The sequence below is a fragment of the Lynx canadensis genome, chromosome F2 (genome assembly GCF_007474595.2).
Source record: "Lynx canadensis isolate LIC74 chromosome F2, mLynCan4.pri.v2, whole genome shotgun sequence".
Classification (NCBI taxonomy): domain Eukaryota; kingdom Metazoa; phylum Chordata; class Mammalia; order Carnivora; family Felidae; genus Lynx; species Lynx canadensis.
In genome coordinates this window covers 81,710,618-81,727,081 of record NC_044320.2, presented here as the reverse complement: position 1 = coordinate 81,727,081, position 16,464 = coordinate 81,710,618, and the positions used below count along the sequence as shown (strand labels likewise).

At 52.7% G+C, this 16,464-nt stretch overlaps 1 long non-coding RNA gene across 1 annotated transcript; it reads left to right on the top strand.

The window, feature by feature from the left end:
* The first annotated feature begins 8,996 nt into the window (after nucleotides 1-8,996).
* LOC115506405 lies at nucleotides 8,997-16,258 on the top strand. The gene is made up of 3 exons (XR_003966366.1): nucleotides 8,997-9,653; nucleotides 10,114-10,359; nucleotides 13,867-16,258. It is a non-coding gene; the product is annotated as an uncharacterized LOC115506405 (long non-coding RNA).
* Nucleotides 16,259-16,464: the final 206 nt, after the last annotated feature.

Here is a 16,464-nt window from a genome sequence, read left to right as displayed (position 1 = left end):
TTTTGCTGAGATCAAATACTTTCCAAGAACGTTGAACAGGGCTCTTTCCTGCAGAACCTCCACTGAGGCTTTCCCAATCACATTTGAGCAGGGACTCCCCTTTTCCATCCTAATCGTTTCCATCCCACACGTATTTGGAAATGCTGGTGTGCTGACAAGAAGGGACTCTGCAGCCAGAAGACTGAGCTTCCTCAAGTGACTTGGCCCTCAAGCCAGGTTCTCTGTGCCGTGCAGGCCGTGACGACGGGTGCGGGACGTGGGCTCGAGGGCCCGTTCCGTGAACGTACGTCTTGGTTCGTGCTTGATGGCTTTGCCCGTGGTTGGAGGAACAGACCTCCTCTATTCAGACTATTTATTCTTATGCCTATTCCCTCTTAGAAGAATGAGAGGTCATCCGTGAGCCTCAACTACGACGGCCCTGGAGTGCAGTGAGTTCATAAAGAAGCAAGGACAGTTGTCCCCTTCGCTGCCAGCCTCGTGACAGGAAATGCCTTACCGTGGAAAGCGGGCCTGGCCACATGATCGTTTACTCTGATTGTTCATTCATTCATTCATTCATTCGTTCAACCAATACTGACCGTCTTTCTGCTGCCAGGCACCGTGTGTGGAGTACGGGGCTGTTATAGTGAAGAAAACCAGACACAGTCTCTACCCTTAGGGGGTTGCTGTGCAGCGTGGAAGACAGGCTTCCCAGACGAGCGGAATCAGGGGCGCACACTTTTTCCGTAAAGGGCCAGAGAGTAAACACTTGAGGCTTCGCAGGCCGCGTGGCCTGGAGTGACTGCCCAGGCGCGCTGTTGCAGCCGGCGTGCACAACTGCACGGTCGTGTGGCCGGTATCACTTTAATTACAAAGATGGATGGGGAATGGACTTCGGCCGTGGGCCGGAGTTCGCCAGTCCCGGTCAAACAAATGCATGTTCACCTCATTCATGCAGACGCTTTGGATGATGAGAAGAAACCAGGCAGAGTGGGGCGAAAAGAAGAGTTTGGGCAGATGCGGGGGTGGCTCGGGACTGAGGTGGAGCTGGCGAGGGAGGGAGGTGGACGCTGCTGGGCCGTCTGGCCAGGCTCAGCGCTCTCCTAAGCCACATCCTGTCGACTGCGCCCGAGAGAGTGGGTTGAAGAGGAAGGGGGCGGCCGCGGGCAGCCCGGGCGGGAGGCTGGTGCGGCTGTCCCGGCAAAGGTGGCAGGAACGAGGGCAAGAGGAGCACCGTGGAGCGGGAGGAAAGTGTAACCCGAAGCAATTCTCAGCGGGGAAAACAGCAAACTTCGTTCTGGGTTTAGATCCGAGGGCGTAGGTGGAGCCCACGATGACTCCCAGGGGTCCGGATTGTCTTATCGGATGGCTGTGTTTCTGAGAAGACCAGGGGAGGGGGCCACGTGGGGTCGGTGGGCTGGGGTGCATTCTGTGTATCCAAGGAGGCAAGAGTGGAGCTGGACCTCAGAGGAGGAAGCCGGGTGGAAACCATATATCCGGGTAGCAGTTGAAGACTCGAGAAGGGGTCTGTCCGCTCAGGAGAGAGCGAAACCCCCTGGCTGCCAAGGCAGCTGGCCGCCTGCTCTGTAAGTAAAGTTTTCTCGGAACACGGTGGTGCTCGTGCGTGCATACACCACCTGCTGCTCCTTCTGTGCTGCACCGACACAGCTGGGCAGTTGCAACAGAGACCCGACGGCCACGAAGCCTGTGGCGTCAGCTCTCCGACCCCTAGAAGAAAAGGCGTGCTGACTCTTGGTACACAGAGTGAGGAAAATGTGGCTGTAGGGCCAATCCTTGAAGAGATCCCACATTTAATGTGCAAGGGGAAGGGCGTCAGCGTCCCAGGGGGTGGCAGAGAGGGAGCGGGGCGCCCAAAGCCAAGAGAAGAGGGCATTTGAAGAAGAAGGCGTGGTCATGAGCGTCAGAGCTTTGGGGAGGTCAGAGGGAGACGAGGACAGGACCACCATCCACTGGGCCCAGTGCTGGGGGTCAGTGGGGAGCCTGCAGGGACTCGTTCCAGGAGACCGCTGGGAGATGGTGTTTGGTGTTGGGGGCCAAGGAGAACAGAGAGGAGAGGACAAAGGGGCGGAGAGGGGGACTGAGCGACAGAATGGCAGAAGGGCAAAGCAAACACGAATTACCAAAAGTAAATATTAAAGTTCTGCATCGATTCTCTGTAAGCCCCCGCCCATCTCCATGAGCCTTAGTAAAACCGTGTCACTGTGCGTGTGTGTGTGTGTCTGTGTGTGTGTGTGTGTAAGTCAAGGAAAGATTTGGTTGTTGTAATATGTAATAGGTATAGGACAAGAATTCAGGGCAGGCAGGAAATGGGAGACGGAGATGACTTTGAGAAGTAAACTCCACGGAACCTTGTTTGCAGCAAATTTTGGGAGATGACACTTTCCTCCATCCCTCCAGGGTTTAGGGTAGAGGTAGAATATGATATCATCTGGATCTTGAGGAGCTGGGAGTCCCCAGTGAACATCTGGATTACCAGAGCTGAGATTTGGGGTGGTGGTTGGGGAATAAAATATATTTATTGCCATCTCTCCTTCCCAAGGCGTAAGCCTCCTGAGAGAAATCCTGTCTGACTTGCTCATGGCTGTGCCTCCTTTCACTTAGAACAGTGCCTGGCACAAAGAATGAGCGAGTCCTGAGAACAAGGAGGGACACATTTTTTATTATCACCATTTTATAGATAGGAAACTGAGGTCTGGAGACCCAAGTGTGTGATCCAGACTTTTCATTTCTAGTTTACATATAACCTATTTATTCTCAAGCCTTATGCTATATGGCCCATGAGGGTCCGCTCTCTTGGGCATCTCCCTGCATGACTGTGTCCTCTGCACTGACAGGTGCCTTTTTTGTGATGTTGGAGATAGATGGAGGGGAGCCCAGGAGGATGGCCGCCTGACCTCCTGTTTTGTAGTGGCTTCGACCGCAGCACCTACTTATCCCCTTCCGGAGCTCCCTGCCACTCTTCAGCGACTCCACTTTTCACCGTCTGTTCAGTTCTCCACGCATCCTACAGCTTTAGGCAGGCGCCCGTGTACATGAGTGCAGGTTACAGTAACAGACTAGGATGTCACATGAGCGAGACCGAAATCCCCCAATCCTCGGCTGGTCTATGGTTTCTTATTAGTGAGTTGCTTTTGACATGCATTTTTAAAAGGTTGCACAAGCTTCCAAGTGTGAGTGAAGGGTGTAGGGAGCATGGGGCAGAGAACTTCATCTCTGAAGTTGACCTTCTGTGGTCAAGCCCAGTTATCAGCAGTGGCTGGGAACACATTGCCTAAGAAGTATTTAGAATGTAAAAGCTGGGGCTATTTGCTTCCTTTAAGGAGGTTGCTAACATGCCTCCATGGCTCCACTCTTTAGACACTGAAGTCTGAGTTCTAATCTGGTTTGTAAGCATGATTTCCCGCCATAGCTCCCTCCTCTTGGGACCCCTCATGCCCTGCTGGTGGGCGTGCAAATGGGACGGTCGTTTTGGACACAACTGACTCCCTTGAACCAAATCAAGTAAGGGACTACTCTGTGGCCAGAAATAGCGCTGTGGGAATCCACTCGTGGTGATGGGTCCACAGATGTTCACTCCAGTGTCGCGTGTGCAGCGGGAGTTTGGGGCAACCTGCAGCAGGGCACGTGGGCCACAGAACATGTGCGCGCTTAGAAGCAACGGGCCCCTGTGTGCACAGTGGTGTGGACTGTCTGAAAAACAGAGCACTTGGATAAAAAAAAAAAAAAAAACCCAGGACATTTAAGGAGACAAATCACACCGTCCATTTACATAAATAGAGAATACCCGTGCATAAAAATACAAAATGCACTTTGTAAGAGCACATCAAATATGAAGAAGCACACTGCAAGAGGGATTGCCTTTGAAGGGGAAAGAGACAGGGTGGGGAATGGGAAATGGTGAAATTTAATAATTATAGCGACAGGGGACTTGTATGGGCTAATGATGATAATGTGCCAAGAACTGAGGAACATGATTAACTCAACCCTCTGCATTGGATGCTTAAAAAAAATATCCTTTGAGGCTTTTCTCTTGAGAAGTCTAATCCTTATAACAGGTGTTGGCGAGGATGTGGAGAAATTGGAACCCTTGTGCACTGTTGGTGAGAGTGTAAAATGATGCAGCTGCCGTGGAAAAAGTATGGAGGTTCCTCGAGAAGTTAAAAATGGAATTACCATATGATCTGGCAGTTCTACTTCTGGGTATTTAGCCCAGAGAATTGAAGAGTCTAGAAGAGACATTTGTACATTCATGGTCATAGCAGCATATTCGTGACAGCTAAAACACTGAAGCAACTCAAGCGTCCACAGACAGGAACAAAATGTGGCACATGCGTACAATGGAATATTATTCAGCCTTGAAAAGGAAGGAGGGGCGCCTGGGTGGCTCAGTCGGTTAAGCGCCGACTTGGGCTCAGGTCGTGATCTTGTAGTTCATGAGTTCGAGCCCCGCGTCGGGCTATGTGCTGACAGCTCGGAGCCCGGAGTCTTCTTCGGGTTCTGTGTCTCCCTCTCTCTGTGCCTCTTCCCCACTCGTGCTGTGTCTCTCAAAAATAAATACACATGATAAAAATCTTTTTTTTTTAAAGGAAGGAGATTCTGACATATGCCACCACATGGATGAGCCCCTGGCAAAGTGAAATAAGCAGATACAAAGAATCAAATACCGTATGGCTCCACTTACGGGAGGCGCTCAGAGTAGTCGAAATCACGGAGACGGAAAGTAGACTAGCGGTGGCCAGGGTTTGGGGAGCAGGGAACGGGGTGATGCTGTTTCACGGCAACGGAATTTCAGTTTCGCAAGGCGAAAAGATTCCTGGAAGTGCAACAATATGAACGTACTTAACACGAATGAACGGTACGCTTAGAACGGTTAAAACGGTAAATTTTATGTGTATTTTACCGCTGTAAAAAATTGCAACAAACGTCTATGCCTTAACATGGTTTGACGGTCTGGGTAACACTTTGTGGTCTGGTTGCCGCTTTGCTCCTGCAGACCTCCCTTCACGGCACCCTCCAGTTCCCACTCCCCCAGGAGAGACCCCCTCCCCAAAGGACTGGCGGGTCCCTTGGCCTAAACCAGTTCCCGTTCCCCGTCACCTGGGTAATGCGTTCAGATCCCAGTCTAGATGGTGTTTCCACTGTCCAGCTCGCCTTGACCCTCAAGCTTGAGTAGATTTCTCTCCTCAGTTCTTTTACTACCCTCGCCTCCCTGAGCACTGTGCAGACCGGCCCCTCCTCTCCACTCACCTGGGAGGGAAGCAGGGACCACCCCCCAGCCCCCCACCCCCCACGCCTTGGTGCTTCAAAGCAGGACTCCCGGTGGGGGGGAGTCAGTAGGCGTCCTCTATCAAAGGAATGTTTTATTTTCGGAGGAAGCCCAAACATTCAGCTGAGCAGGGTAATAATAATCTTGCTTTCTGATAAATTCTCAGGGGAAAAAATAATTTGGGCTATTTCTTTTCAACTTGGAATTTCTTTTGAAAACTAGCCTCTTCAGCTGGCCTAGCTCCTCTGTGTTTGCTAACATGCCTCTGTGTGGGTGAGAAGCATTTTGTATCTGTCATACCCTGTGCTGTTTTCCCCCGGGATGTGGTGATTTATGGTGAACAGCCCGCAGCCCTCCGGGGCCCTCCTCCACGGAAGTCTCCGTGAGAGATAGGCCAGTTCTCCCAGCGAACCACGTGCGCCCCAAACATCAGCCGCTCTCCATCAGTGCACGCTGATGTCACTCTGGCCCCTTACTTCAGATCTGGACTGAGCCCCAAACAGGGACCGTCTTTGGAAGGAAGATAAAGAGAGTTAAAAGGAAGCCAGGACTTGAACTAAGAAGCGCCCCATCTGGGAGCCCTTGTCTCTGGTCACCGGCTCCGTGTAGCATGTGCATGGGGCAGGAGGGAGGGAGGGCGGATAACGGGGGCCTGGGGACGGGAGGCCCTGTGCCCTGCCCCGAGCTCTGAGGGGCTCCTGCTTTTGCCGGCCCCGCTGTGACGCTCCTGGCTCCGGGCTGGGCGTTGACCGAGCTTTCCTGGGTGCCTTTGTTCCGAGCTCGTATCTCTGGGCGAATCCCAGGGACCCAGGCACCTTCGTTCAGTGGGGCCTGCCGAGCCTCCTTCCCGGTACCTGCCACAAAGCCGCGGCCCTTGCCTGCGTCCTCCCTCCCCGAGACCCCGTGCCCCATCCAAGAGGTGAGAACGGATGCCGCTTCTGCTCTGCTGGGTGTCCTGCTACCCGCCAGCAACCCTGGTGGTCGGGGAACCTGGAATTCGACCGCGGCTTCTGGCCTCGGGCTCGGGGTCTGCCCCTCCGGGCTGGGGGCAGGCAGGGGCTGGGCAGGGACCCTCCCCGGCTCGCCCACGTCTCCCTAGCCAAACCGAGCTATGAAAGGCCCCGTCTGGCCCGCGTGGAAGGTCTTCGGCCCCAGCCTCAGCTAATTTGTGTCCTTTTTTGAAGGCGCAGTAACCGAGGATCGCCAGGTCTGGCAGTTTTTGAAAGAAGACTTTCTTTCCATCTTGGCAGCTCGTCTCTTTAAAGACACTGCGTTCTTTTTATTGGATGGGAAACAATTTCACAAATAACACATTTACTTGGGTAATAGGACCCCACCTCGTCCTCCGACCATCCACCTCTCACCAGTAGAATTTCTCTCTTATCTATTTGTTCCTTGGCCTCTGGTGTTAATTGTCATAAGGTCAAAGTATAAACTCTCTAGGGGATCCCGGCGTTGTAAGGATTTGACTGAAGATCAGAAACAAATTGCAGCGAAGTAAAAACATCAGGGCCGCAGCGCCGAAAGCTGTGAGCTCCCCAAACGGCCGCCATCTGTGCCGCGCTGGGCCTCCGGCTGGCGCCTGAGTCCGCTTGGCTTGGCAGGCTCTTACTCAACGCTCTGTTTTCCTTGGGGGGTGGGAGGGGGCGGGAGGGTGAATCGGGGAAGGAGGGAGGGAGAACTGAGGCAGCGAAGTTGCCCTTTCGCCTCATGATTTATATTTGGTCAGAGTAGCCCTGTTCCGCTTTCTACTAGCTGGAATGTGTGTTGGACATGTTGTTTCAATATGAGACAATCAGCTGGGCCCTCTGTGGAATGTCCCCGGAGACTGGAAACGACCTCCCAACAGGGTCATTTGTTCAGCAGACTTCTAAGTGGCATTCTTCAACATCTGCATTCTATTAATACCTTCAGAACATTTCCATCAGCTTTGGGGAATCAGAAGATGCTTTGAGAGATGGTCGGCACCGAATCCCGGGGAATGTTTAATTCCTCTTCGTGAGGCTTTGGCGTTGGCGGGGACCTCCTCCTGCCCTGTCCCTTCTCCTTCAGCGTCACGCAGGTGGATACCCACGTTCGCCCAGTAAAACCCCAGGGCGAGGCGGTCTGTCAGGTGGACCGCTTTAGCCTAGGAGGGCCCACGGTGGAAGGCGAGTGTGTAAACACGCGGGAGAGAGTTGGATGCGGGCAGAGGCAGCCGGGACAGACGCCCTGGCTGCGTCTGCTGGAAAGGAGTGGAGAGAAAGGCCACGGTGCGAGGGGCCCCAGCGCAGTGGTGCAGGGCTGGCTTCCAAGTGCCCATGGGCGCCTCGGCCCGGCCGGCCGGCCCCGTCTTGTCCTCCCGGGACACGGAGGCGTCGAGGGGAAGGTTTGAAAAGAGGGGTGCAACGAAGAGGTGGAAGCAAGGGGGCATTTCTTTAAGGAAAATGAAGAAAAACCCCAACTAGTTGAAATACACAGATCACGTGGAACTAAAACTTAGGTCAGTAAAGAGCACACTCGGGGAGGGTGATGTGCTCCCGGACACTTGGCCTCCCGAGGAGCTGGATGTAGAGGAGACCTCGGGGAGAAAGTCGTGAGGGTGGAGGGCTGCTGGATGGGAAAGACGAGGGAGAAAACAGGGAATCTGTGAACCCGTGCAGGGCCAGTTCGACCCGGCTCAACCCAGCGGAGTGTTTCATGAATATTCACCGTGTGCAAACGCGGAGCCAGGTACCCTGTAAAGCAGGCTTCGAGGTCACAGGAAACGTGATCAGAAAGTGAGATCTAACAGCGGGGGACAGTTTCCCAAGGGGCATCAAGGAGACACTCAGGGCAAGTACGGGCCCTGTGGACCGCGGGCCGGCCAAGCCCACGTGGGGGCCAGACCACGCACCTGCTGGGGGTAAGTGAGATGCACGTGCCTCGGTGCGGAAGCCCCCTCCCCAAATCTGTCACAGCAGCTGAAGAGGTGTGTGCAAACAGATCCATTCAGGTATTACCTTCAGGGGATTAAAGAGTAAGCCTCTGCCTCTAAAAAGTCCTGGAAACGTAATTTTGCCCAACATGTACGTTACTGCTTAGACTGCTAATATGCAAGGCTGGAGGGATGAATTATAAGTCTTGGTAAAAATTATGGAGCAGTTTTCTTGGAAACCGAGAAGAATGCCAGACTCTGATAAGGCCCCTGATTGTGATAAACTGCTTCCTGCCTGTGTGAGTCTGAGACAGCTTGTCTTCACCGGCCCAGAGGAGGCTGAGGCAGTGGGAAAGGCCCCCTCGCCATCCCGGACCCGAGGGGGTGCCTGCCGAGCAGCGGCCTCTGCCAGCGGGAGGGACCCGCCGGACAGCCGTCACCGCCGCCCACGCTCCACCGGCCCTGGTGGCGAACCCTGACCTCAGCCTGGCACTCCTTGGCCCGGTATCAGGCGAGCATTCCGTGAGCAAAAGCTTAAAACAGACACGGCCGTCCGCGTCTGAGATTCAAATCTTCCTTCACTTTGTCAGAATCAGGCAGAATCACTTGGAAAACAAACAAACAGATCCGACACAGAGCTGGAGTCGGGTCTTTGGCTCAGGAAATTCTTGAGCTCACGTGTCTGCTCGGAAGAGGTTCCCACAGCCTGGCCGTTATTTTTTATCTATCCCCACAGGATGTACTCCTACACTGTCTCTTCCAGGGTCCCTTGCTTCCTGTCCGTGTTCCCACAGCTGCCGAGGGTGACGGCTCCAGTGTGCCCTCAGAGACTTCTGAACCTGGGGTCCTCGCTGTCTGCCCGAGCTGGTAGCTGCCTGCAAATGCATGGCAGATGTTCAACGTCAGGAATCAAAACCGAGTTTTCGCACCACGCGGCACATTCTTCCTCCCGGTCCTCTCGACAGGATGTGGAACAATTTCCCTCATCTGTTGCTTGCTCAGTGGGGTTGGGACTTTGTGGATTTTACAATGATACTTAGATTCCTCCCACATCTCTTCCAAGAGGTTAAAAAACAAAGAAAACGTTGATTCAGTCACAGACGGTTTCTAGTTGAGGAGTTTCTGGCTTTGTGGGGCACACAGGTGAAATGGGGAAGCGGAAGGAGGAGAGGAACCACCTCATGGGGTTTCCTGAGTCTTGGCATCCAAAGAATGCCCTCCGGCCAGCCCAGGGGTCCTCTAAATTCTGAAGAAAACGTGACCAATCTACAAGATTAAGGAAAAAAGCAAAAGGCGATCTCTGTTCATTTGCAAATTGGACAAATTCTGAGAATTACTGCAATCCCGCACTGGCACGGAGGGCACTCTGGTAGGGGACAGACAAGAGGGGCGCCATTTCTCGCAACTATACTCAGTATGTGATCAGTGTCCAGTGACACAATTTGGAAAATATGCCTACTGCAACGGTTTCCTTCTGGATTCCCAGGCTGTGTAAGTTCCCTTGGCTTAACTTCTTTGTTTTCGTCTTCCATTAGCAACCGGGAAGGCAAACTAACACTTGCAGCAACTCACTGGGCCGGTCCCCTTCGCGTTGTTATCCCGTTCGAGTCTCACAATTCCCTGGCATGAGCAGCGTACGCCCATTTCACTGATGGGGAAGCTGAGGTTCCAAAACATTAGGTCGGTTTCTCAAAGGTCAGCCGGCAGCTGGTATATTTGGATTCAAAGTAGGATCTCTAAGATTACAAAGCCGTGCTCTTTTTTCTATGCTGAAACGGTTTCATTGGGGATCTATAGTTCTCCAGGGCACTGGTTACGGAAAAAGGCACACGAAGAGAATTCAGGGGTTTTTTTTTGTTTGTTTGTTTTCTCCATTTTGCTATTTGAGAGAAATGGGCTGTTTTTCAACCGCTCTCATTCCTGCTGCATGGTTTTCTCTTTGTCCCCACAGCACACTGGGTTCACAGACGCTGTCCTGCGTGGGCTTGGCTCATCCAGTGTCTCGCACAAGCTGGGTGTCGGCGGGTGTTGGTGAAGGGGACCGAGGCACCCTTTATTTGTCTTCATTTGTGCAAGCACGGAACGGGACCGGAAGGCATCCAACTCGGCACCCCTCCTCCTCGTCCAGGATTTGAGCCTGGAGAGTCTGGGCCACGACCCTCATCCGGGTGGGCTCGACTGCTCACCCGTCACTAACGTAAGTGAACCACTGTACTAGATTCGAGGTTGGGGGCATGTGTCCTGTTGGTCCTTCGAGAGTTAATGACTTTTCACCATCTCTGGTAAACCACAGTGGAGTCTGTCCTCTTGGCTTCGTCCCTAGCTTTCGGTTCAAATAGCCACACGCTGGCTCTCGGCTCTGTTCGGCCATTGGCGGGGGTGGTGGGAAGTGACTGCTGACCTTTTGTGCGTTCCTAAGGCACCTCTCTGAGACGGTTTTCTTCCCCTGCCCTGCTTAGGGGCCCTGGAACGTTTCCATCTCCTGTGAGCGCTGCCTTGCGTGGCCTTTTCCAGCATGGCAGCCGTCCGCAGGAACCTATTAATAGTCTTCGTTTCCAGTATGTGCCCTGTAAAGGCAAGCCTCATTTTTAGCAGCGAGCGTTCTGTTACTCACAATTCTAGGAAAAGTTCCCTTGGACTGTCTTCCTGCCAGAGGACGGCTCAGCCCCCTCCGCCTCCTCGGGGAGGGGAGAAGGGAGCCCCTGGATATGTGTGCGGTGGGCGGGACATTCCTCACAGGAGCCTCTCTCCCCCAGACCCGTCCTCTGGGGGACACGAGCGTCCTCGTTTGGACCTTGATGAGCCCCCCCCCCCCCCCCCCGGGCGAGGAGGGCGAGGCGGTGGCCGCCCAGGGCCGAAGCCACGCTCGTGCCATCGGTTCCTCTCGCGCCACACACCTAGTTGGTCAACATGTTCAAGATCCATCCAGGGACCGGTGCCTTCTGTCCGCCTGCCTGAGCGGGCCTTGTCCCTCCCCGGGCCCACGAGACGCCAGCGGCCCGGCCTCCACCCTTGCGTTACCCTCCGCACATACCCGGAGTAGGCTCCTAAGGCAGAAAGCGGACGAAGAAACCGCTGTCCCCGCCGAGCACCGGTTCGAGTCTCCGCCCGACCTGCGCGACTTGCTCGAGCCGGCCTCTTCGACCTCGTCTCCCACCGCCTTCCTCCTTCCTTCCGCTCAACTGTACTGTCCTTTCCTCTTGCCGCGGCCCCCGCCCCCCCCCCCCCCCCCGTGTTTTGCACCTGCTGTTCCTTCCACCTGCAGTGGTTTTCCTCCTCTTTCTGGTCGCCGCTCAGACGTCCTCTTAGCAGAGCAGCCTTCCGGGACCACCCGAGGCAAAACGGCAGCCCCGCCGGGCCTCCTCTGTCTCCTTCCCTGCTCTGCCTTTACGACCATCTGCTGCGCTGTGGGCTTGCTCGCTGCTCACCTCCCGCTGCTGGAAGGCAAGACGAGTGCCCTGAGGGGCGAGCGCGTGGTTCCGGAAGGATCCCCGGAACACGGAGCAGGGGCTGCTCGGAACAAGTGCTCCCCAAATATCTGACGAAGGAGTAGTTGTTGAGCAAAGGGGGCATGAGATCATCAGACCGCTTTTCACTCCTGGCCACGAGCAAGATGCCCCAGGGGGCTGACGACGCACAGGGGCCACAGTCAGGGTGCGCCCAGTGGCCCTGGCCTTCAACAGCAGGACGCTCCAAGGCGGAGCGTCACGGCGTCGACCCTCATGAGATACGACTTCCTCCCGTCCTCACCCGGACGTACCTTTGGCTTTCGTCTGACAGGAGCGAATTCAAGAAAAGAACTGAGCCCCGCAGCAAGGCGGTCACTATCTCATTCACACTCACTGGAGCCAGAGGGCAGGAGAATAGAAGCAAACGGCCTCCAGAGAGGGGTCCCCTAGCATCTTACTGAAGGCATCAGCCAGGCACAGAACACAGAGTTAGATGCCGATCAATCCGATGGAGGTTTTAGGGGGCAGGTGACTCTAGTTTACATCTAGTTATTCTCTTGGGCACCTCAGTTCCTTTTTACTGGAAAACCCACCGCAGACGCTCAGGCTAACGGAAGGGTAGAAGGAAGCTGGCATCAGAAACTCGATGCTACTGTTGGAGGGAAATCAGATAGTGAGCCCGCCATGTTTCCCATCAGCATCGTTAACTGCCAAAGTGTGGAGTTTTAAATGGAAGGAAATCTAAGAGTTATCCTGCCAGCTCCTCCTCGAGCCTGAGCTCCCCGAGGCTGGAAACCATCACTGTGTCTCTGTGTTTATCCGGTCCTTATGCTGGGCAGGGTGTGACAGACCCCAAGCTCTTCTCTAAATGGAGGGTGAGGGAGGCCAATGGAATTAATGGGTTGATTTTCTCCATAGCAAAGTAAGCCAGCTTTTCGTTGCTTATTTCTGGAGAAGAGATGTGTTTTCTCTACCAGTACACCAGTTTCTCTTTTCAGACGGCTAAAAAATGATCAATGTTAGAACTTCTTAAAAAATCAAAATCCTAGTCTGTCTATTCAATGTTCAAATATTTTTCTTTCTGGGCTAGTGAAAAGCAAGCTTCTTCTCACTTTTACTAATATAGTTGTTGAAAATCTGTTGGGTCAGTTCGAATTTTTTTTTTTTTTTGGCAGTGGGAAAGATCACTATGAGAGTATAATAATAATTATTAATAAATCTATAATGAGAAGGGATGACATCCTGTGTCCTAGGACAACACTCAGCCATTTCTTCTAAGATGGATATCTTTCTGGTGTTGGCTCCACTTTGCTGGAGAAGATTCCGAGCGTGTATCAGTGTAGGTTGCCCAACATCAGACACGGACCAGACTGGGGAGCCTGGGTGGCTTAGTTGTTTAAGCATCCGACTTGGGCTCAGGTCATGGTTTCATGGTTCATGAGTTCGAGCCCCACGTCGGGCTCTGTGCTGACAGCTCAAAGCCCGGAGCCTGCTTTGGATTCTGTGTCTCCCTCTGTCTCTGCCCCTCCCCACTCATTTTCTCTCTCTCTCTCTCTCAAAAATAATAAATAAATGTTAAAATATTAAAAAAAGAAAGATGCCAGACGAGGGGAGAATGACTGAGTATTGTCCAAGCACTGGGGCAACCCCACACAGCAAAGTACTACTCATGTGTTGCAGAAGGAAACTTTTCCCCGATAAACACAGTGTGCGGTTAGCGTGAATAGCCCTGCACCAGAAGTCGGAGAGGCCGGCACTCTTGTGTCCACTTAGATCTCATCTGCCTGAAGCCAGGGGGTGATGGAAAGTCACGTCAGCTTGGTTGTGAACAATCCGATGCTAGTGGCTGCAGCACAGAGGTCCAGGCAAGGCCTTTATCTCCTGGACGGTGTTCCGACATCCCTGGCCTCACAGCTCGAGGGTGCTGAGACTGCAAGGTGCATCCAGCTGGCTTCTGCCTTTACCTCCGTTTAACTCCAGCGGTGTTGCTCAGGCCCCTCTGTCCAAGTAAGCCTCAAAAATGTTGGCGGCGAGGCTGTCCCTGCACCTGCCTTGGAGACAGACGGGGGAGCCGGGTCTGGGGGCCCCCGAGGGTGCTGTGGGTTCCCTCTGATGCCTCCCACGGACTTTCTGGCTGGACCGTCATTAGGTTAGCAGTGAAACGATGAGTTTCACAGGATGAGGAACAATAGAAGAGAGGCCATTCAGTGCCTCTCTTTCAACTCCTTCCCTGTCTTTTTCTCCCTCCTTTTCAGAAACAAACAAAAACTAGAAGTAGCTGAGAGCCAGACTTAAATTCCTACAGGAACAGCCTCTCCGGCTGAGAGCTGCGCATCCATAGGGGAGTTCCGGACAGCTTGGAGCGGTGTTTGCAGAGGTCTGATGAAAATGCTTTGTGCTCCCGGCAGCACCCATGACCTCTGTGTTTTCTCCCCTCGTGGGAACGTACCACCCCTGGGAAAGGCTGTGCACTCACCCGCAGTGGTTGATGCTCAAGCTTGCAAAAATCCACCATGGCCTCTGACAGACGCTCAGCCTGAACACCGAGACTTTTCGAACCTGACGTCTCTTGGCTACAAGCTGAGTTCGAGCATTCCTCACTGATGTGGTGACTTCTGTCTGCCAGGAGCGTCGCCACAAAGTCTCCTCACATTGGAAACTCGGGGCCCGGATTCTGCCTGGTGAAGCTTCCAGTTTTCTAGGGCATTCGTGGGCTCTCCTCTCGACTTAGCAGGAGACCCGACGCGGAATCAACCAGATGAGGCCTAAGAATGAGTGCTTCTCGCTTCCTCTTGCTATTTTCTGATTTTTGGACCAAATGAGAGGAGTCTCCTCTTCTTCAAAAGGCTTTTTTCTTCACTGAAGGGGTCCAAAGCTGTTGCTAGAATCAGACCCAGGTTGCAATGACCGCTGTTAACACGGCCTTAAATGGATGTCTAAATACCGCTTGAGGAAAAATGGCTTTGGAGTCAGAAATGGAGCCAACTTGGCTTTCTCATCAGAGCCATTTTTTTTTTTTTTAAATCAGTTACCTAAGCCCTGTGTTTTGCTTTCCTTTCTTCCACACCTCCTTCTAGAAGTTGAATACGGGGCTCCGGAGCCAGATGGACGTAGCATTGGATCCTGACGTGGTCCTTGTTGGCTTTGGGATCACTTAATTAACCTGTGCAAACCTCAGTTTCCTCGTGAGTCACCCGGGGGCAATACCGATCCCCCCAGCCTCCCGCCATGATGTAGTTCCAAGGGCTAAGATAATTTTTGCGTATGTTTTTGGCACAGTCCAGGCATGCAGCAGGCATTCGATAAATGCTGACTCCAGGCTATTTTGGGGAATGGCACCTAAATCCACTTTGAAAAACGTGAGGAATGCCAAGCAAATTTTGAGGTATACAGAAAAATCGCAGTTAGAATTTATCAGAATTATTTCTCACTGTACAAAACAACAAAGTTGTTGTTGGATAACCCAAAACTCCGGTTATCCAGAATCATAAATAAACTCTTCTGGAAAAGTGATTTCTGTCGGACGGTGGAGATTTTAACGCTTTCCATTTAAATTTAAATTTGAATACTTTCTGGGTGACAATCTTTTTGAAATACACTATGTCAGGTAAAGTTTCCAGGACAGAATTCATCAGTTTCCATCCATCCCACGTTGTCATTGTCTCCATCAATTTTACCGTCCCGTGTTTTCGATGGAGATGACATGGGATATGGGGCTTGCGGTAAGACCGACTTGTCTCCCTGCTTTTCCGTGCAGTGAATGCCTCGCACTCTGCCCCGAGGGTGGAGGGGGGCTCCTGGCTCTGCCTTCAGACTCCCTTCTCACTCTCCTGAAAGATGCAGACGTGCCCCTGGCCTGCCTCCAATGCCTGTGACCCATACAGGACAGGGGTGTGCCGTGTGCGTCTGGAGAGGTAGCAATCCTATTTGGATCTCCGGGGGGCCTTCTTCCAGGCTTGGGGACATTGCAGAACTTTGGGGGATGTGAGGGTGGAGGTCTCTGGGCCACCGAGGTTTCCCTTTCTTCTCTTGCACCATTGTTAACCTTGTACTTCCCAGGGGGAAGACTGTTTGCCCTTAACGAGGGCAAGCTGAAAGTGGAAGAATAAAGCCAGGACATAAAGTGTTCCGGATGTCCAACCTCTCACTTGTCTGTGGTAAGAGCTCTATAGGTAGAAGAACGTTACTTTGGCTCACCGACCCTACCACTTGACCAAAGGGCAACAGTCCCGAGAATTTCAGATGATTCCTCCCAAAGCGCAGCCAGGGGAAGGCCAGGACATGCCTGAGTCAGCCCCGTTCTTTGCCCAGAGTTCTTTCGGCTCCGCACGTTGGTCAGACGCAAGGAACGTTCAGGAAAAGTGACCAGAATAGCATCAACACTTTGTTCTTAAAATAAGATCACGCATATAATTATTGGAGACTTTCTGCATGCATTTGATTTTCTATCCCTAGAATTGCCCGAATAGTAGCTTTTAATTAAATATTAAATGCTAAGTATTTGAAGCATGAGTAACTTCCTCATATACAAAAAAGAAGCTTTGCCAGGAAAAAACCGTCTCTCTCCCCACCCCCCTCCCCTCTCAAATATCCCTACTCTCTTGCAATTAGAGTAATGTAGAAGCCGCAAGTTGGGTTGTTGGATTCCACCGGTCCACAACTGAAAGAGTATTACACTGTTTCTATTTTGCTTTCAAAAATCGGCGCCCAAGCTGGTTTTCCAAGATTGACTGGAGAAATGCCAAGTTTCCCATTACGGGCATCTGGAATGAGGGTCCAGTATGACTTAGAAGGAAACATGTTCCACTTCTCTCCAGCGGACTCGGGCTTCCTTTGTGAAGTCTGCACTCAGA